At 42.7% G+C, this 22,662-nt stretch overlaps 1 protein-coding gene and 1 long non-coding RNA gene across 4 annotated transcripts in view; one reads left to right on the top strand and one right to left on the bottom strand.

Moving 5' to 3' along the window:
• LOC146461344 (uncharacterized) overlaps positions 1 to 22,662 on the bottom strand; it is a 227,734-nt gene that overhangs the window by 64,898 nt on the left and 140,174 nt on the right. The gene's annotated exons all lie outside the window — the stretch shown is intronic.
• LOC146461350 (uncharacterized) overlaps positions 1 to 22,662 on the top strand; it is a 33,229-nt gene that overhangs the window by 8,029 nt on the left and 2,538 nt on the right. For all 3 annotated transcript variants that reach the window (XR_014857425.1, XR_014857426.1, XR_014857424.1), the window contains exon 3: positions 12,065 to 12,136. This is a non-coding gene — a long non-coding RNA (uncharacterized LOC146461350). The remainder of the gene's footprint in view (positions 1 to 12,064; positions 12,137 to 22,662) is intronic.

The raw sequence follows: 22,662 nt of genomic DNA, 5'->3' as shown, positions 1-22,662 counted from the left end.
GCAACTGACCTTTGAGCAACGCTGTCACACTATAAAACCGAACGGAGAAACTTGACAAGACAAAAACAACGCAAGGGGGGTTGTGTCCCTTATAAATTGTTTTGACAAAGCCAAAACACTAAATTAATTAAATTAAATAAAGATGTCACGTAGTGTGATGTGATGTAATATGATTATTGATAAGACATTATATCGATGACAAATGGTTGATCACATTGCTGTGTCTGGGATGATTTGGTAATATGCTTCTATTGCACTCCTATGATGCGACATAAGATGTCCACAATAATCTTATAATCCAACAAGTACGAGTGTAGTGGTTTTGTTAAAAACAACAAGGAAATATATAAGGGTTATTGGCCACGCGTGAAGTGAAGTTTTTGAAACATTTATTTTCGGCGGATTGAATTATCATGTAGTCATGGAAAACTGGGAAAATAGTTTATCTTCCAGATCTAGTTTTACAAAGGCAAAATATCCTCTAGACCGGCCTTTTTTTACCTCGCCCTCAAAATTTTTCAAGTTAGAAAGCTATGACAATGAGACTTAAGGAGCGATGGTACGTCCAAAGGTGATTCCTTTCAGGTTCGCAACGAGATGAGATACCGTTGTAATGACATCGTGATTTTTTCAAAGGGAGCCCATATTTGATCAGGATTTCTGGATTTCCCTAATACTTCAGGAGAGCGCCGAAATTGAACGAAAAGTAATTAGAACACGGTCTGTCAAAATTTGTTGCGATTACAATATTAAAGTCAATGAACAGTAACGGACGACATCAAAATTGTTACCAGAAAAATTTCTGAAAAAGTCCTGAATATCTAGGTCGTTTGCTCAAAAAGTTATTCAGGTTTCGAAGTCACAGCGGGCAGATTCCAGCCCTCCCCTTATCTAGTCTAGATAGGGTTAAAGGAAGTAAACAATTATGGAGGTCGCAAAATTTCGATTTCCGGAAACACGGGAAAATTGTTTTCTTAGAACCAGCAAAACTCGCCATTTTTATCCGATCGCGCAGTGGCGTAAGTAATAAATTCTCGGCCTTCAATCAATAATTCTTGAATGAAACAATACATTTTTAAAATATTCACAAACACCAGCGAAAAATTGAGCAGGTAAATTAGGAAGCTACGTGAAACCTTGTGTTCCGAAGACTTTAAGTTTTAAACGGAACAATGTGAAGGCCGCTAAATTAATATAAAATAACAAGTACCATAGAGAAAATCTATGGAAAGAGCTTCTGGAATATTCGAGAACGTTTTTAGGGCCTGTGAGTGATGTTAAGATGTAACATTACCTATTGTCATCTCAAAACTCGGAACGTAATAGGACTACGTAATTTCCGAAAATAGCTTTGTGGAACATTATAAGAAAAGATAACGAAACAGTTTTACTGTCGCTATTACTGTCGTTATATTGTTCGCTGTTATAGTCGTCATTTAAGTATAGTGAAAAGTTAGAGCTTAATAGCGGATCGGAAAAACCTTGTAATCAGAGGGTCGTGGTAACAAAGCATGAAAAGTAAAAAAGATTGTACGGTTATCTGGAAAACATCTGGTAGCTGAGCGAAGATTCTCAACAGAACTGAACCAAGATGATGAGGAAAACGACAAAGGAGGCGTAAAGGAAAAGGATAGCTGTGTACTGGACAATTCCAGAAAGATTTTAAAGCAGTCGAAATCGAGAAGCAAAGCAGCATTTACTCGAGCTAGGGACACACTCCTACAACTACTTGATGGGGACTTACGAAGTGGTTGGCGAATGTGTGGAGAAGGCAAGCTACCAGATGAATGTTTAGACCATGTGATGGCAGATATGACCTGTTACCAGATAAATACGAACAACGAAACGACACCACCAACGTCAAGAAACTAACCCAAGAAATGGAAAGAATCGAGGAAGAATTCTGCCAGACTCACACTGTAGCGACAGAATAATTGGAAAGTCGACGAGACGAATCATCTAGTGTCGTATATTGTGATTCCCAGAGATTTGAAGACTTACACGTCGAAGAGCGAAAGGCTCGAGAGCGCGTCGAGAGATTAGAAGTTACGTTTTTTTAGTGAAGAACTAGCAATTGAGGCGGACAAGGAAAGGGTCGAGGAAGAATTTGCCCAAAAAATAAGATAGCTGGAGCCTCGTCCCGAAAGGATAAAGAGATTATAGATCGCCAAGGAAAACGTCAAATTAAACCAGTTAGGTCTGGAGACAGATGAGCTCGGAGCACCGCCTAGAAGCAGTATTAGACGACAAGAAGACTCGGAAAACACCGTCAGGCACCGACCACAGCCAGAGGGTCCACTAAGCAAAGCATCAGCGCCGAGGTTTTTTCATCGACAAAGCAATTGCGGTACCCGAACACAAGCTACTGTAGCTCGGACAGTACTTATCGGGCGAAGCATTAAGGGTTATCGAGAATTTGGATCATTCCACCTCTGCTTACCTCTGCAAGAGGAGGACAGATTGCACTGTATTTGGAGAAACTTAGGGATTTTAAGCCAATCCATGTCGGTAACGCCAAAGATACAGAGAAGTTCGCTGATATCCTAGACATTGCAGTTATTACCCTTTAAGAGGCTGGCCGACGCAAGAAATTGGGCAATGGATCGCTCTATGATAAGCTACAAAGGAAGATGACAGAGTCAATGCTAGCACAGTACTATCGATGGATTTTTGAACACAAGAAAAAACAGTGTGTAGAAGGATTACAACAATGGGTTATACAAGAACCAGAATTCCAGACAGTACAAGCTGAGACGCTTCGAGGGATATGGAGCAATTGCAGTACCCCGAAGAGAAATCAAACGTTTTCTTGGCCAGACCAGATCACTCGCAGGGAATCCAAACCAGTGGCCTAGGAAGAGCCGTCGTACATGGAAAGTCTGTGGAAATAACCACCCATTTGGTGCGACGAGTCTTAAGAGTTTTAAGCGGCGCAACAACGTTGTTGCTATAAATGCCTAGGAGAGACCCAACACGGAATATCGTTCCCACAGTCCCGATATTTTGGTTTGTAGGGACGCACAAAAGTCGTGCTACATTGTAAAAAAAAAGGAGAGGCCGGAGATTGCAAGGAACGGCAATAAGAGTGACAGCTACAATCTTCAGCCCTTAAACGTCCATCGGGATGAAAATGAAGTAGCTCCAGTAAGAGATACCACGGAGGGGGAGTCCACACAGGTCTTACCGGACACAACAGCAATTGACATGAAAGAAACTAGACGCGAATATGTTGCACCGAGGGAAGTAACAGCAGTGATCAAGAATGGCGCAAGACGAGTGTTCGTTAATGTGCTACTGGACGATTATAGTAGTTAGACATACATCAACAGTTGAATTAGGACTTCAATGGGAGAACTGTAGAGTAACCGTTAACTTTCTAAATGGTTGGACCTTCAGCTTTGAGACAAAAATCTTCCAACTAAATCTTGAAAGCTTAGATGAAAAGATAGATGTAAAGATAGCAGCTTTCACTGCAGAACGCGTTTAAGGGAACATTGGAGCAATCAACTGGGCTAAATACGCGAAGAAGTGGGAGCATCTAAAGGGTATTACTTTACCCTGGACCACGCCCAATCATCGACTTTTTTGTCGGTATCAATCAGAGAGGGATGTTAGAGGAAAGCCAGCAAAAGCCATTGCACGGTTAATGGCCCTCGGATGGACACAATCGGCGATTCAAATAGTACTGACCAGAGACGCTATCGAACAAGTCTCGCTCACACTTATTTTATACGTGCTGACGATGAGAGCAGCAACTAAATTGCAAACTCCAAAAGGTCTTGGAGATAGAAGTTCTAAGTCACAGCTTTGAGACTCCAAATGAGAAATTCGCGTTCGAGAAACTTAAGCAATCCATCAAATTTGAGAGCGGGTGGTACGAGGTCGCAATTCCTTGGAAAGACGACTGGTCAGTGTTACTGGACAACTACGAGACAGTCCTGAGACGCTTGAGAAGAACAGAGAAACGCGTTCTCAAAGAGCCAGAAGAAAGGTTGCATAAGGAAGATCCCAAAAACAGAGAAAAAGCCCATTGTGTCCTGTTACTTACCACACTTATCTGTTAGGCCGGACAAAGCAACGACGGAGACGAGCATTGTGTGTGACGCGTCAGCCAAGTGCGAGGGGATTTCTTTAAGCGATATCATACACCAGGGATCTAAGTTGAAACGGGAGTTTTTCAGCGTTTTGATACGCTTCCACAAGCAAGCGATAGCGTTAGTCTGTTGCATAGCAGAGATGTATCTGTTGAGTCCGGAAAAGTACCAGGACCACAGGCATAAACACAACATGATTTAATACGACCGATTCATACCGCATGCACAAATCAATGCACCACAACTCCCTGATCGCTATCGCCGGTCAGCGGTCAGTTAGGACTTCATGTTACTACATCTTCCTTTTTTTTTAACTTAACTAAATGTCAATAAGCATATCAGTTCCACAGTCATAAATAAATACTAATCTTAGCATTGTTCAATAAGTCTTTCTGATCTTCTAAGAGCTCCTCTAGGTCTAAGGCGGGTCAGCAGCGGTTTAGGCTGTAAGGGCTCATTTACTGCTGGCTGGTCCTCAGGGACAGGCAGTTCTCCGAAGTCGTCTTGCCCCTCTGGGCTCATCTCTCTTGTTGGTGGTGCTTCGTGATTCTCACAGGCCTCATTCTGGGGTGAGGCTGGAGGTCTTCCATCAAGAACTCTTCGTGTCATCCTCCGGTTCCTTCTCACTTGTCCATTTGCGGTCTGTATGACTACGGACCTTGGAGATTCGTGTTGCGTTATTACTGTCCCTTCTGCTTTCAGGTCAGGGATCCAAACGCGGTCACCAGATAACAGCTCCTCTCCCTCTACTACTCTGTGCCTCCGATCATAATTGAACTTCATTTTTGCTCGGTATTCCTTCTCTTTTCTTCTGGCGTGATCATAGTTAGGGGTCTCTGGCTTCAGCTTATCAGGGTGACAGGGGACTCTAGTAAGTAGTTTCCGACCCATGCTTAATTGTGCAGGAGAGTAACCGTGATGCAACAGAGTATCTCTGTAGTTCAGGAGAGCCAAGTATTCGTTACTACTCTTATTTAAGACCATCTTCATAGTGTGGACTGCCCTTTCCACTTCTCCATTGGCCTGGGGATATCTTGGAGAAGAGGTTACGTGCTGAAACTGCCAGTCAGTGGAGAAGGCGGTGAACTCACGTGAATCAAACTGGGGGCCATTGTCGGTAAATAAGATGTCTGGAATCCCGACGACTGAAAACCCTTTTAAGCTGCAGGATAGTCTGGGCAGAGTTCACATCCTTGGACACTTGACATATCTCTACATCTCTTGAAAAGTAATCTACAGCCAGGAGGTAATGTTTATCCTTGTGCTGGAAGAAGTCTACGCCGACTCTGCTTCAGGGTCAATCCGGAAATTCAGTACCTTTCATTGGCTCAATGCGTTCTCTGCGATATTTCTCACACATGACACAGTTTTGCACGACATTTGTGATGTCTTGGGAGATCCCGGGCCTCCACACCGAAGAGGCCGCATTCGCACGCGTTTTGGTAATCCCTTGATGACCATCATGTAGACGCCTTAGCACATCTGCTCTTAACCTTGGAGGTATAATGATTCGTCGTCCTCTCAGGAGTAGCCCGTTGTGAAGGGATATGTTGCCACGCTCACTCCAGTATTTAGCTATTGGCCCATGAACTCTTCGTTTCTCTTCTGGCCACCCATGCTGAACATACTGCATCACGGTTTTGAGTGTGTCGTCGTTCTTCAGCTCAGAACGTATCTTATCTAACCGCTGGTCCGAGGCAGGTAAGGTCACTAGTACAGCATTCACATAGCACTCGACTTCGTCATGAAGGTCCTTCCATGACTTGAACTCCTGGGCTTTACCTTCTTGGGGGGATCGTGACAATGAATCAGCTGTGTACAGGAGTTTACCAGGAACATGCGCGATGGCAAAGTCAAACCTCATGAGTCTCATCCTGAAACGTTGTATGCGCACCGGAAGCTCGTCTATCAATTTAGTGGAAAACAACGGAATCAATGGCTTGTGATCTGTTTCTACTATAAATCTCATTCCGATCAAGAATTCTGCCCAGTGTTCAAGTGCCCATGTGATGGCCAAAGCCTCTTTTTCAATTTGGGCATAACGACGCTCTGTCTCAGTCATTGATCTGCTAGCATAGGCCACTGGCCTCATTTCGCCGGATGGCTGCTTCTGCATAAGAACTGCACCTAGTCCAAAACTGCTGGCATCAGATGAGACCATGGTCTCCTTTTCTGGATCATACAGTGCAAGAACTTGCTCGGATGCCATGTCTGCTTTCAGCTGTTGAAAGGCTACTTGTTGGGCTGGGCCCCATACCCAGGCACTCTCTTTCTTGAGCAAGTCTCGTAAGGGTTTCGTCTTCTCAGCCAGATCTGGACAGAACTTCATTAGGTGGTTGATCAATCCTAAGAAACGTCGCAGGACTGCAATGTTCTGGGGTTCTGCCATGTCGGTGATAGCTTTAACCTTTGAGGGATCTTTCCTGATTCCTTCACTGTCAATGATCTGGCCCAAGTATTGCAGCCTGGTTTGAGAAAATAAGCACTTCTCAAGGTTGAGCATGAGTTTCCTCTCCACTAGCCTGTCAAGGACTTGCTTAAGTCGCTGATCATGTTCCGCTTGGTCTCTCCCAATGACTAGAATATCGTCCATGCGGCACTTGACCCCCTCTATTCCAGAGAGTTCTTTATCCATCCTCTTCTGGAAGTACTCGGGAGCTGATGATATGCCGAAGGGAAGACGCTTGAACATGTAACGGCCAAAAGGCGTAATAAAGGTAGTTAGCTTGGCACTTTCTGGGTTTAGGACTATCTGGTGGAACCCTGAGTTAGCATCAAGCTTGGAGAATACTGATCCTTCTGTAAGGCTTCCCAGTGTTTCTTCAACTGTTGGCATTTGATAGACTTCTCGGCGAACTGCTTGGTTAAGCCGTGTGAGGTCAACACATATCCGTACCCTTCCGTCGGCCTTTGGCACTACCACAATCGGCGAACACCATTCTGTCGGCTCGTCTACCGGTTCAATAACATCCAGTTGTTCCATACGTTTGATCTCTTCCTGCACCTTTTTCATAAGTAGCAGTGGTACTCGCCTCGGAGTGGTCAGACAAAAGGGTGTGGCCCCTTCCTTTAAATGAATTGTATGTTCACCCTCCAGTTTGCCGAGGCCTTGAAAGAGTGTTGGGTACTGCTTGATAATGTCCTCCTTTGTCCCTAATCGGAATGTATGGTTATCAGGCGTCAGATGAACAGTTTTGACACTGTACGTCCCTGGGATTTCATGGATAAGGCCAAGACCTCGGATGGCAGCTATCCCAAGAAGCAACTTGGATGCCCCTCTGACTATGTACACTTGTTCCTTGATGACTGTTCCAGCTAGAGTGAGGTTCATGACTGCACATCCAAGGGTCACCAGAGGAACATCCCCTGCTCCGGCAAGTTCTCTGTCGGATTTTGAAAGCGGCCCATACGATGACTTGTAGATGGCTTCAGGCATCACAGACACTTGTGCTCCTGTATCAATGCACCATGTTAGCATGTCTTGGTCTTGGACCTTGAGCTGGATGTGCCATCCGGCGTCGGACCTACCGGTTTGAGGGTTTGCAGCTGGTTCTGATTTGGAAGTATTGGAACATGTGGGTGTGGTTACCCCTCCCACAAATGTGGGGCTTAGGTCATTCTCAGCTTCGAGAACCTGGTTGACTTTTACACTCTTACATATGATAGGGAAATGCCCCATTTTATTGCATTTGCTGCATCGTGTATCTGCGGCTGGGCAGTTTCTCCTTCCAGGGGGGTGCTGGCAGTTACAATAACTACAGTTTCGGCCAACTGTTTGGAAGGGCTTCCTTTTAGAGTCTCGCTGGTTCCTTTGCTCTGTAACTTGATCAGAGTTAGGGCCTGACCTGTTCCCTCGTGGTGTGACACTCTCAATCTCTGCAGTTTTTGATTCTTGTAACTCGCGTTTTGTTGCTTCCTTCAAAGACAGGATCTTTACCGCCTTTTCGAGTGAAAGGGCTGCTCCTTCGTCATAGAGCTTTAGCTTGTAATTGTCTTCCTTGCAGGAAAAGGTAAGTTTGTCTCTGACTGCTTGCTCACAGAAATCGGCTGGAAACTTGCACTCGGCGGCTCTTTCTTTGACAGTCACGACCCACGAATCAAAGGTCTGCGTCGGCTCTCGCTTAAGGTGCATCCAAAATTTCTCTCGCAGCATGAGTTGAGGGTCCCGTTTCTGAAAGTATTCATCAAACTTTGCCGTAATGGTCGCGTAGTTGTCGGAATTTTTGGCTGGAAGTTTGTCTTTTCCTCCCGCGGGGACGTCACGCTCGAGTAAGTAGGTAAAATTTGAGTAAATTTCCAAACACAGCTCGCTGATGTGGTTTAAAAGCAGCCCCACCTTCATTTCATCGGGTTTCTTTAAAGCTCCAATTGCCTTGAGGAAAATTTCGAATTTTTGTTTCCATTTCCTCCACGAGTGAGCAGGATTTCCCGTCGAAATTTCCAGCGGTTCCGGCGGTCTGGCGAATGGCATGCCTTCTGCCATGTTGTTTGAAACCACGTGCACTTTGACCGATTAAGCCGTCTATTCGATCGTTTCTTCAACTGGTTTGATCTCAGCAGCTGAGGCTAGAAGGAAGATCTCGCTTCTGACACCATGTTGAGTCCGGAAAAGTACCAAGACCACAGGCATAAACACAACATGATTTAATACGACCGATTCATACCGCATGCACAAATCAATGCACCACAACTCCCTGATCGCTATCGCCGGTCAGCGGTCAGTTAGGACTTCATGTTACTACAGTATCTCCACATAAGTCTTATGCCAGAAGATAGCTAGCATGATGGACTTTTGTGGAGAGTGCTCGACCAATCCAAGGTACTAGATGAATATGAATTTAAATAAATGGCAGTCGGAATGAATTCGACACAGTTTCAGTCGCAGTTCGTCGTACAAGAACATAGGAAGAAGTATCAATAAAATTTTTCCACTGGCTGCGGTGACAATACCATCTCTGGCAATATTATCTCTAACTATCTCTCAATATATATGGACGGTAGCATGGGTTCAGTTCCAGACGATGAGACATCCATAGACTTGTACAAAAAAACGTTCAATGCTGTGGAAGAATGCTGGTATGCACGCACGGAAATGGCTGTCTAATTCAGAAGAATTGTTGTTGGAGATACCAGCAGCGAAAAGTGGATCTAGATAATGGGGAGCTGTTCTCTGTTCAGCAGCTTGAAGTACTATGGGTAGAAAAGGAAAACATGTTCATCTTCCGAGTGCATCCACCTCGAGATGTTAGACCACATTTTTCGAGCCTTTGGGATTTCGGACGCCATATACCATTCGTGCAAAGGCTTTGTTCCAAGAAATCTGGACCACGGGCAATGACTAGTGAGGAGTTGCTTCAGTTGTAACAATAAAAGAAGGCTATTCGGTGGTTCAACAATGAACTAGAGCATTTAGTAAAAATTAAGATCGTGATGTTTTCAGCCGGTAGACAGGGATGTGAGGTCCGTGACACTGCACGCATTCGTGTGTATAAATGCTTTATCGAACGCGTATGGAGCGGTAGTGTATTAAAGATATGAGCACAGTGATGGAACTGTTTCGGTCCATCTAGTGTTTTCTAAATCAAGAGTTGCACCCCTTACAGCCACAAGTATCCTTCGTTTAGAGCTAATGGGCGCAATTCTAGGATTAAGACTAAGTGCATCGATATCAAAAGCATTCAAGATTGCAACTAGCGAAATTACGTCTTGGTCCGATAGCATGAACGTGTTATGGTAGATACATCGCCGAACCAACCAGGACATTTAAGCCGTTTGTTGTAAGCAGAATAGGAGAAATAAAGTCTCACACAAGTCCTCGAAAGTGGAGGCATTTTTCCACTGACAATAATTCAGATGATCGTCTACCAAGAGTCTTATCAGTAGAGGAGTTAGCTAGCAAGGACACTTGGTGGGAAGGACCTTTGTATTTAGAGAGGAAAAATATCTGAATGGGTAATAGATCGAATCATGAAAAAGCAACGAAAGAGGTCAGGAAAAAGGAACGCCTACAAGCTGACTGCAGCCATAGAGGGACAGCAATGTTGGCTATCCAAAACAATGCTACGTAGTGGCTTGAAACGAGACGCCTTTCTACCTAATTAGACTCATCAGAACACTAGCTTGGGTTTATCGCTTCGTAACATTTGTCTGAGTTACGTCGAGAGAAATGCATTACAAGTGGGCTGACTACCAACGACATCAGGATGCACACATTCAAGTAATGAAGTCAGCACAAGCGGAAACATTTGGAGAAGAGTACTCATAATTGACAAGTGATAAAACATTTCCAGGTGGTAACAAGTTACTCGCCTTGAAACCAAGAATTGATGAAGATGGGTTTATGAGATCTGGTGCTCGTCTAGAGAATGCTGAGTATTTACCACATGACGTTAAGTACCCTATCATCTTACCGGGAAAGAACTGAGTAACCAAGCTGATCATGGGACATTATCATGGAAAAAGGGAATCACACCTCAAACATTGGTAATGTTGTCCCCTCGTTTTTGGATAATGCAGAGGCGAGAAGAAATCCGAGATTGTGAAGCTTAGTGCTATGAATACCGTAAGGGAAAAGCCAAACTGTTGAAAAAAATCCCAGCGGCTCACCCAAGAATTAGGCTTTAGACTGCACTTCTTGCGTTCGCTCATACGCTTGTAGATTTGAAGGGCCTTTCATAACAGTCCAGGGCAGGGGACAACGGATAGCTAAGATATAACTTTGTCTCTTTACATGTATAACCACCAGAGCGGTACATTTCAAAATGGCAATTGCACTGGACAACGATTCCTTCCTTAACCTATTTTAGGGATCGTAGAGGATTGCCGAAAGAAATGAATTCAGACAATGGGACTAATTTCATGGGAGCAAATCGAGAACTGGAAGAACTTGTTGTAGAAAAGTTAGACGAAAACAAGATTAGAGTAACTACAGCCGACAAAGGAGGACAATAGCATTTCAATCCCCGTTTGTCTCCACACTTTGACAGTTCACACGGGTCTATGATAAAAGCGTCCAAACGAGCTATAAATCGGACTTTTGGGAACACTGATGTGACGGACGAAGAACTGATAACGGCCTTCACTGGTGCAGAATCCCTGATAAACTCACAAATTTTAATACATCAGTCAGCGAATCCTGCAGATGACTTTCCGTTAACACCAAATCATTTCCTACATGGGCAAGTCGGTGGACAGTTCGCCCCTGAATCCGTGGTCGGAATTAAGACCTAAAAGGCAATAGAGACGCGTCCAAGAGTTAGTCCGACACTTTATTCCTTTATTCATGAGGTGTGCAATACAAAACTACACTAAAAGACTTTAACACTAGTTTTCTTACAATAAGCTTACTCACAATATTACATAATGGAACTGACGTAAATGTAAGCAGTAATATTACTTAATATGACTTATAGTATTACTTAAATAGAAGAAAGGTCCTCGCAGTAACGTTATTTAACCAACCTATGAAAAGAAAGTTGTGAAAAGAAATCCAGAAAGAATTCAGGCTTGAACAGGATTTGAAGCCATGACCACTGCGATTCCGGTGCAGTGCTCTACCAACTGAGCTATCAAGCCAACTGGGAGCTGGTCAAATTGTGAGTTCGTGATATACCCGTGAAGCGAGAATAAATTAGTAGGAACATAGATATTTATTTTCGCAACTGCTTAGGTTGTGTTAAAAACTGCGGGGATCTTTCTTCTATTTAATATTTCACCCGAAGTTCAAATACATGTTTCATATATTTATATCAATATATTCCTACAAAAATGTAGCCTCGAATTTCGTCGCTCCCTCGGGTCACAAATGTTTGGAAGTGTTCGACAGATTCTCAGAAAGTTGCTATTGCTCCCCAATTGAATACAGGCAGTTATGTGACAGGTATCATGGATAAGTTTGGAAGTACACCATCTTGACAAACTGGTTTAAGAGATGTCTCTATTTATTGTCTTTCTAAATTGATTCTTAACAGCTACTTTGACTCCCTGGAAAAACCCACCAACCACAAACACACCAGCGTCCCTGAGACCGAGTCCAGGAACAGGTAAAATATCACTTGTGTTTTTTTGAAGTATATATAACTAGATTTAGGTTCTCAAACTGTAACGTTACACTTTTCGACAACTTTCACAAACACACTGCGCGACGATAAGTAATTGAAGATTTAAGGGAGCTTGCCATTACAGTTCAGTTTGAAAAAGTACCATCTTGGTGAAAAACAGGTTCTGCATTAATGCAGTTTGAAACACGCTTCTTAACAAGAAACATTACAATACTTCCTTGGACAAACCAACAGACAACACAAAGACCACTATTCATTATTTTCTTACTACTACACTGACTACTAGGTGACTGTATTTTTTTTCTTTTTTTTTTTTCTTTCCTTCCTAAGAAGAGAAGGCGGGACGCGTGCGCGGCCGACCATGTGACGTAAATTCAAAATTAAATTTATGCGGCTCAACTGGTCACCATAAATGACATCCGACGACAATCCCATGCTAAATTAGATCAACAAACAGAAGCGAGAAAGGGACCAAAACTCAGAAGATTAAAAGTATAACTTTAGGCGATGTTTCTTCTAGCCCGACGGGTGATGAAACACTTATGAAAACTGCGGGTTCTACCCTCTCCGGGTGTCTGCTTTGTGGTACAGAGCAAATTAAGTAATCGTCGAAAGAGAACTAGTTTAAAAGGCAAAGTTAAAGTTGTCGCTTAAAGAGTAGCGAATGCTTTGGATTTCTAGCTCAAAAGTGTCGACTTTGAACGATTCTTGTGCAACGATCGATCGCTGCCACAAAGACATCAAACCTCTTGAAAAATGCCCAGAGGAGGTGACAGTACTGAAGAATGAAATCAAGAGTAGTTTTGATTCGGCAAACCTGCTTATAAGTGGCATGAGGTGTGATTCTTATATTTTATCGCGCAATATTGTGCCAACCAAGACCGCTTGTCATTTAACAAAGTCGAGACCAAAGATTCCCGTTAAGAGTTTAAATTTTACAACTAATTATAAAGAACAGGAGTAGCATGTAAAAACGTAGCGGACAGACCTCCGCGACTCGCGCTGTTTCCATTGTATTGACAGAAACGTTTACATTTTGGTTTTACAAGCTTGTCTTCAAGCGTTTTTTAGTGTGCTACAAGAGATTCTCTTATAATTCTGAGCCATTTGGATTAGCTTTTCTATCCCATTCTGTATGATTGCGCTGTGGTATTTGCTAATTGGTTTATCAGCTCGGATTATTCGGCCGTGCCCTCTGTAGATTTAACAGATTCTACTTGATCCTGTGTCAGCGACATTAAGGGGAAAATAACAACAGCTGTGGATTGAAAGTTCGACCGTTTTATGGCATCAAAAACCATCAGCGCAGCTTGGAAAATTGGAGACTTTCCCAATCCAGTGGGTTAAAGTAGTGTTACGCGCTGGTTCTGACCAGATTTGTTAGGTACTCATCAAAGTGAGTTACCATAGCAACTAAAGACTAGCATAAAATGATGGACAGGAAACAATACCGATGGGCGGAATCAAAGATTGTTGTATAGTAATGAAGGCCAACTTAACTTCGCTTTTATGCCTTGCATATTAATGATTGTCACCCTAACCTCGCTTTCATATCATTGGATATCTATGAGGGACAATGAGTTCACGTCACGACCGGAAGTGAGTGGAAGTGTGCCCAGTCTCCTCCCGAGTCAAAGACAGAATTCTAACTGCCAACAAGATATTTTAATGAAATAGAATCGTGAGAACTACATGGCGGGACGTGTGCGAGGTCCTTGTGACCCGCGTCCCACTTACACAATAAAAATCAAAACATGCATATTACACTGGGTGACGTGTTAAAGCGGTCTCACTGACCAGTGACCAACTTACACAAAATGATATTGAATAATTTCTCCCAGCCAGCTAGAGAGTGGCATTCAAAACCTGTTTACAAGAAATTCCCGAGTCAACCACGGGACGAGATTTAAAGACGTGTTGCTAATACCCAATTGATTTTACATGTCACACACTTTCAACTATGTTTAGGATTCGTTCTTTAAAGAACTTTTTTTTTTAAATATACTAAATCGCAACAAGAGAAAAACGCTGAATTTCTAAATTAAATCGGAATGGATTGCTTACCGTCCGAATCGCTAACTGCTTAGTTTTTTGTCAAGACTCCCATATACTTTCGTTCGAAAAAATATATATATTACCTCCTGGAAATAGCTATTTTGTGCAGTATTCCTAAAAGAACGAACAGCTTCCAGCAATTACTCGTCACTACTTTTCTTAAGAGTTTGACCATCTGTCCTCTTCGAATTTTCCTGGAGAGCTGTTAACTGTCGGCCTTCCAGTTGACAACTGATTTCGCTTTAAAAGCTTCTACGTATTTATAAACAACGGGCATGGGGGAATTGGGGTTATCGCCTACTGGCAAAAATTAATATACATGAATGGAAACAATGGTGAAGGGTATGGAGTTATCTCCGCAGAAACAATTAATCTTCACAAATGTACTGACAAGGGATGGGAGTTACCCCTGCAGAAACAATTACTGAATGTACATTAAATTTAATAAACTAAAATAAAACACAGAGTCAGATGTTCACTTTATAAAATTTATTGAACAACATGACCTTCAGAGGGAGAATTCTTTTCCTATAAAGTGCATTACAGCTTCAAAAGTTTCTTGGCTTGCATGATTTTTTTCACAAGTTTTTCAGTCATGGTGCGTTTATCAGGTAGATGGTCGATGGCTTTGATCATCTTGGTGCCAGCCTTCCACTTGTCTTGTAAATTCTTGACGTGACTATAATCGATGTAATCTTGTTTCGCAATTTTGTCTAATCGATTAATCTCCACGTTTCAATCGCTTTTTTTTCCAACTTGGTGGCAGGACCCATGTACTCATACCCAGACCAATGGTTCACTTTGTTTCCTCCTCCTCTTCCTCCTCCTCTTCTTCTCACACTTTGTCTTCGTTCTTTGGACAGCGGCTTTTCTCTTCTCAGTCTTCATCATCGTAATCTAATCTCCGCCTCAACTTCTTGCTTTTCTCAAAATCTTCCCAGCCGGGTAAACGTTTTAAGCTTTTTAGTTTTCTCTCCCTCTTTTTGTTGAGTTCTTTCAACGTATTGCGCAGATCGTCCAATCTCTCTCTGTATTTGCTCGTTGCTGGTTTTTGGACCACACCACAAGACCAGCTAGCCGTTGGCCTTGGGATCGAAGAAGCAGCACTACTCTTGCCTTTGCTTGTTGATTATTTTTTTACCTTGAGTCCTCGACGGTTTGGGAGTTTGTGGTTCGGGCGTCGAGGGCTTCCTTTTATCATCTGCGTCAGCCGTTGCTCCACAGGTCCCGTCACCATGTACCCTTCTTCCTCCTCACTCCCGCCATGGGAAACTGACGCAATTTTTTGGTCAATTTTGCCAATTCTCATGAAAGGGATTTCGTGTGAGCATTGACCAGAGGTGCTGGTTTGCTAGGATCGGCGAGGAGTTGGTGTTTTTTTGGCAGCCAACTTGGCTGCTTTGTCTGGCAGTGCACTTTCTGTCAATCCTCTTTAGTAAGCAAAGTGACACATGTCCACTTTGACCGAAAATTTATTGAAATCATTCTATCCTTTAATGACGACTCCTGCTGTCGTCTAGGCCACAAGGATGCTGTTTTTCAGAATGGGACCTACAGTGACACCTGCAGCCATAATCAACAATGCCAAGCCAATGGAAAGGTTGTGACGACGCTTGAAATGATAAAAAATTTGACGATAATACCACCACTGACGGTGGTAAAAGGCAAACAATCCATCCAATTGCTGCAACACATTGGGATTCAATTCTCGTGAGGACAGTCTTGAGCACGGACCATTTAACAAATATATGGACGACGACATCCCTATCACCGTGTTTCTAATTTCTCGTGGTAGCCTCCCATTTACTTTCTTATAGCTCTATCTTCTTTCTTATGATAACAACGGGTCCATCCTTCGTCTTTTAACAAGTGACCCAACACTCACACGTCATCCCAGGTGGCGGGATGTAAATCCACCAAGAGATAACCAAAGGGTCGCGATGTCACTCGACGAAACACTTACAGTTTTTCTTGGGTAAGCGCTCACGGGCCACCAACCCATAGAATTAAGGTTTCAACGTGGGATCATCTCGAGCCAAATACTCCAATGACACATTGTTCAGCGCCACATGCTCCATCTTACATCAAATTGCGTTCGTAGATGTCGTAGAGCACGGGACCATTGGAATCTATCTCCAGCAAATTCGCAAACTCTCCAAAAATGATGACACTTATATTGTGTCCGGGAACAGCTTCAAATTCTAAGACAAACTGTAAGTCTCCTGTTTGTCTTGAGTTCAACGCATTACGTCAGCTCATCCATTAGCCACATTGTCAAACATAAAAAGGGTGCAATTCTTGCCTTGCCCCCAATCATCTCTTCTCACCATGTTGCCTTGCTTCTTGCACCACGCTCCACTGGCTTGTAGAAAACAAAAATACCCTGTCATATCTCTTTGACCTTCATCGTGATTGAGTTGGAGCATTTCGTATGGGTATTCCTCTCCTCTTACTGCTCGATGGAGATCAGTACAAATTTCTGGAAGCAGAATGGGTCGAACGCCACGTTCCCGTTGAAGGCTTTGTTACGTACCATCCCCACAATAATTCTGTCTGGGATCCTGCCTTGAAACAGGTTGGTCACTTCAAAATGGGTTTGATTTCTCTGCATACTGAAGGTTCTGATTTCACTTTTCACATTGGGGTAAGTTGCCACTTTCCGTTCATTGTGTCTTGCCTCCTTCAAATTCTTGTAGACAGTTTTATTTAAGCGCAGCTGACAGAGATAAAATTTGACTGTGATGTCATTTTCCGTCAGTCTTCCTTTGAAAGCCACTCCATTGAGAAAGAGGTCTAGCGAGTTGAAGTGAAGTCTCATCCTGATTTCTACCTGAGGGACCAACACTTTGCCAGTGTGAAAGGCTTTCAGATGGAGTTAAAAGTTAGTAGATGCGTTTTCCATCCGTGTAATTGGTCATATTAGATATGGAGGCTGGGAGTGCTGCTTTCTGGTTTGCAAGTAGGGCTTGATAGTCTGCATGGGGTCTATCACTGTCCGTGTTGTTGGCTGTCCACTGTACTGGGAAATCCAATTGATTAAACCATCCTTGAGGCTTCAACACCGTTTCCTCATCTTCTCAGTTGTAGTTTAACAATGTTTCCAGGTAGGCTTTGTAGTGGTAAGTATCAGTTTGTGAACTGATAAGGTTCTGTTCAATCGCATACTGATTTGTTTGAACAATGTGTGGGACAAGTTAATGGTGACCCACAGTTAGACCTCCTTCTTGGGGTAGGCGCAGTCAGCTCCTGGACATGAATGAATGGGTCGCATAAACATTTCTTGCTTTATTCGCCAAAGATGTCTCGAAATGTTTTGTCTCGTTGGGTTACTTCTTTTGTCAAGCTCTTCTTGATCTTTCTTTTAACCCCCCACTTCAAGCCTTGTTTCAACCCTTGCAACATGTTCTCTTGAATGTCTCCGAGACGGTGACTGCTTTTTAAACCTGTCAGTCTTCCTAGAAGGGCGGCTTTCACGATGTCGCCAATGATTCCCTCACCCAATTGAGTGTCATCGGATCGGAATCTCATGAGACTACCTCCACGCATGTTGATGATTAAAAGACTGATCGATGCTTCGGCGGTACCTTTTTTATTCCTTTTTGAAGTGGAGCGTGATGATATTATGACCTTCTCCGAAATTCACCAAGTCTCCATCCGTCTCGGCCACTTGGCTTTCAATCATTTTAATGTACTCATTGCGAACGGGTAAGTACTGCACATGCAGCGGCTCGAAGTATGTGCTACCTTTAACCTCTCGTTTGTATTTCACTTCTTGCAACAGGTCTGGCACTTGGTTTCCTACGATACTACTTCCTACCACATTCGAGTGAACACGCAGTGAACGTGTGGAATTCCCCACTGCCGTTCGGAAGGCATTTTTCAAGTTAACAAAACGCCAAAGATAGGCCATACTCAACACAAATAGTTATATTTCACATACCAAAACACACCATTGCCTTTGCCGTCCATGACATCCACCTATAGATCCTCGTTCATTAAATCCGGAACCTTGTCATCCAGAAATTCTTGTCGTACATTTGGTCCTAGAGAAAACTTGCCACTGTCGTTCTTCTTTAACCAACCGATTCTGACGGCTAGTCCTTCATGGATGAAGACTTTCGGGGTCTTGGAGAATCCTCCATAAATTCTCCACAAATGTTCACTTTAAAGTCAGGCAAGGAAATGCTGCTCAATCCCCCTTGCCAACCACTCCCGGGTAGGTTCAATGGATGGGGACGTCGAATCTTGAAGGCGTTGGTTTAATTGTTGGGAAACTCGCTCTTATTGGCATGACTTGGCAATGTGACGTAGAAACTCATAGTTTTTTCAGTTCGCTGTTGGGAATTTAACTGTTGTACTTGTCAGGCCACCCTTTCGACTTGACTAGTAGTTGACCCTTCTTCCGCTGAAGTACTTTTTCAATCCAAAACAGTGTATCACCTGACACATGGACTTTCTGCAAGTCTTGCTCGTAAAACATACCTTCCATGGGTGTTTCGTCCCACTCGCTTATTTTGTAAACAGAAACAACTCGAATGACGCGTGCACCAGGAATACTTCTTCAGTCCAGCCAGACAAATACGCCTCCTTGGACAGTCGGTGTTTCTTGTTCAACCGAACGCGAACTCCCACGTTCAACTTGGGTTTGGGTTTGTTTGCTCTTAATCTTCGTCCGTAGAAACTTCCACACTACTCGTTAGTTTTTCAAAGTCACGTCTTTGGGGCCATTCCGATGCTGCGATGTTTACTGGCATTGTATCCACGTACCAAGAGCTGTAATAAATCTTCGTATCGGAGCGTGTTGGCGGCAGTGAAATAACGGTACATGCGTTCCTTAAATGTACGATTGAAACGCTCCACGATGGAGGCTTTGGCGTCCCCGTATGTGGAAATATGGTGAATTCCTTCTTTTTCCAAAAACGATTTAAAGGTCTTGTTGTAAAATTCTTTCCCATTATCCTTTTAAAATCCTCTCAAATGCCTTTAACATCTCGGTCCCTGTCTTGGCTCTCAGGGCATGAACCCAGGCAAGTTTTGACAACACGTCAATGACGGTTAACAGATACTTGTAACCGCGGTTGTTCTTGGCCAAGCGATGTACTTTGACCAAATCTGCCACCCATTGATGATCGATCCCATGCACGACAACGGGTAAAATGGGGAATCGGCAACGATGAGGTTTGTGCAGTGTATAGTTCAAATCTTGTTTTAAGAGTTGTTGGGCTTTTCTTTGAGGGACCACCAAGAAATGGGCGAATCGTGCCACGCTCCCTAAACTCCCAAGTAGGCTGGAATCCTTGTAATGTAATAGAGGATTCTTTTAATCCTTCCTTTTCTTTCCTTTTCCTTATCATATTCCGGAAAGCCTGCTCTGTTCAAATTCTTGTACTGGAGTGCTTTCATTTTTATACGCCTTTGTTGGAAAGGTGATTTCCTATTGGCCGTTTGATCTTCACTGTGATTGAATCTTGTCTCATGATGCAGAATTCTCGCACTTGTTGAATGACTCTTATTTTCTCTGCTGAATCGTACGTTCGTCGTGATATTCGACTATCTACGTTTTTGAAAAAGTTACGTTTATATCTACAATTGCTTTATTTCCATATATTTCCCTGAAATTTTTTGCCGCGAGCTATTTTTAGTAGCAGTTTACGGCTGGTTCCCTTTACAGATAAATGTATGGAAAGTTCAAAACACGACTAGACGCTTTCTGGCACAGCTACATCCCTCCGATTTTTTCCTAAAATCTTTTTCCTAGTGCTAAAAGTTTCCAATTCATGAATTTCTCAGAAGCAATGTTTTATGAAAATTATTTGACCTCGAAGCTCCATACAAACACTGTTATTTCAAGCCTGTTTGCCTACTTGTCAAAATGGCGTCGAAAACCGTGATAAGGCCTATTGCGGAACGTCAGTAGGTGGTATATGTCTCTGGTTGGTCAACGAAGTCGAGATGTTATTGGTCGTTTGTCAGTAAGTCGTGATGCTATTGGCTGTGAAGACCGTATAAAAAGTGATTGCTGCGTTTCGATCAGTCTTTTGTTAGTCAAAAAAGTCCGTGGGTCTATTGTTAGTAAAATGTCTATGGTTTGTCTGTCACCTCAAACAGTCTTTCTCAGGACTACACTCACCAGGATGATCATAATTTACTTACTTATGACATGACTCCTGGGTTTAAACTATTTACAATTTTAAATTGATTCTGCAGAGATAACCCCATCCCTTGTCACTACCATTTGTGAAGATTAATTTTTTCTGAAGGGATAATCCCCCGTCCCCAAGAGCATTGTTTCCGCCCATGAATATTAAGCTTTTCTAGTAGGGAATAACCCCATCCACCCATCCCCGTTGTTTATAAATACATAGAAGCTTCTAAAGCGAAATCAGTTGACAGTTAACATTTCTCTCCAAAAATTTCAACTAGGACAGATAGTCAAACCCTTGAGGATATAAGTGACGAGTAATTGCTGGAAGCTGTTCCTTCTTTTAGGAACGCTTCACAAAATAGTTATTAAAAAAACTTCTAGGAGGTAAGAATTTTTTTTCTGACAAAAGTACGCGTGAGTCTTGACAAAAATACTAAGTAGTTTGCCTGTAGTGCGGTAAGCAATCTGTTCCGATTTAATTTAGAAATTCAACTTTTTTCTCTTGGTGCGATTTATTATATCTTGAAAACAAAAAACGTTCTTTAAAGAACGAATCCTAAACATAGTTGTAAGTGTGTGACTTGTAAATCACCTGGGTATGAGCAACACGTTGCCGTTTGTAAAAAGTACCTTTCTGTAAATCTCGTCCCGTGCTTGACTCGGGAATTTCTTTTAAATAGTTTTTGGGCGCCACTCTCTGGCTGGCTAGAAGAAATTATTAAATATCATTTTGTGTAAGTTGGTCGCTGGTCATCAAGACTGCAGTAACACGTCACCCAGTGTAATGTTTTTTTTGTGTGTGTAACTCGGGCGCGGGTCACTAGAAACCTCGCACACGTCCTGCCTTGTCATTGGAAGGATTTGTTTTTTCATTAAATTTTTGTTGATAGTTCGAATTCCGGTGTCTTTGTATTTGGAAGGAACTGGGCACAATTTCACCCACTTCCGGTCGTGACGTCACCTTATCGTCCTTCATAAATATCCAATGACATGAAGTGCAGGTTAGAGTGACCTTCATTACTATGCAACAGTATGAAAGCAAGTTTAGATTGGCCTTCATTACAATGCAAAAGTATTTGACTCCGCCCATCGGTATTGTTACATGTCCATAATTTTACGTTAATTTCTCGGTTGCTATGGTAACTCACTTTGATCACTACCTGTCAAACCTTCGGCAGTAACATCAAAGGCACGTTGCTATGGTTACTCACTTTGATGAGTACCTTTCAAATTGAGTCAGAACCAGCGGATAAGACTACTGCTAGTGACACACTTGGCGATTTTATACGCTGATCACCGCGATCGGCAAAATTTGCCAGGTGTGCCCGTTAGAGCGATTGTGATTTTTGCCGATCGCCGCTATCGGCGTATTAAATCGCTGTTATCTGCTATGTCAGGTATCGGCGATTTAATTCGCCGGCATTCGCCACGTGTGCCCGTTGGAGCGATTGTGATTTTTGTTGATTGCCGCTATCGGCGTATTAAATCGCTGATATCTGCTATGTCAGATATGGGCGATTTAATTCGCCGGTTTTCGCCAAATGTGCCCGTTTCTACGATTTTCTACGGGAATAATTATCTTAAGGAAATAATTCTAGTCTCTAATTAAGTAAACGTTAACAAAAGGAGAATATTTAACAATTATTCGCCTCAGGCTCAGTAAATATGGTGAAAGTCGAGGGGAATATTCACCAATATTTACTGAGCCTGAGGCATATAATTGTTTTAGTGTAATTACTCAGGTGATTATTAGAGAAAAACAAGAACCGTCCGAAAATTTGTTTGTTTGTTTCTTTGTTTCAAATTGTCACGCATCGATGAACAGAGACGCGCAGTCTGCCGATCACATGCTCAATTGAAATTGCATGCTCAATCGATAAACTGCACATGCCTCAAGCAGTATTCTTTAACTGCCGCTTCATTGAGACGAAGTATTGACCTCTGTGAATGAACGTTGGGTTTGTCCGTCCCGTTTACCAAAATAGATGGAGATGAATCAGGCTGTTTGGTGTAGAACTCGAGTCTTTTCTCCTCACTGAAACGTAAAACTAAGAGAGACATTTACTCATCTTGTTTACTTCCATGCTTTCAAATTCTGTCTTAAATTCGTTTTGTTTGTGAAATCATTCTGTTAAATAAAGAAAATCTTGTGCGAATTTAACTTCATTTGTTGTCCTCATTTTCGTCTAAGCCATTTTTATTACAATTAGCAAAACTTTCATATCTTGCCTTCGAAAAGTGTCACCTCGGACTTTAGTGCCTTTCGGAATTGCATTTTCTTTCATCCTATTTACTTCTTCCTCAGAAA

Source organism: Pavona decussata, unplaced genomic scaffold (genome assembly GCF_977016875.1).
Source record: "Pavona decussata unplaced genomic scaffold, jaPavDecu1.1 SCAFFOLD_199, whole genome shotgun sequence".
NCBI classification, from domain to species: domain Eukaryota; kingdom Metazoa; phylum Cnidaria; class Anthozoa; order Scleractinia; family Agariciidae; genus Pavona; species Pavona decussata.
Note: the sequence above shows the minus strand (reverse complement) of the source record. Positions and strands in the feature narration are given on the sequence as shown.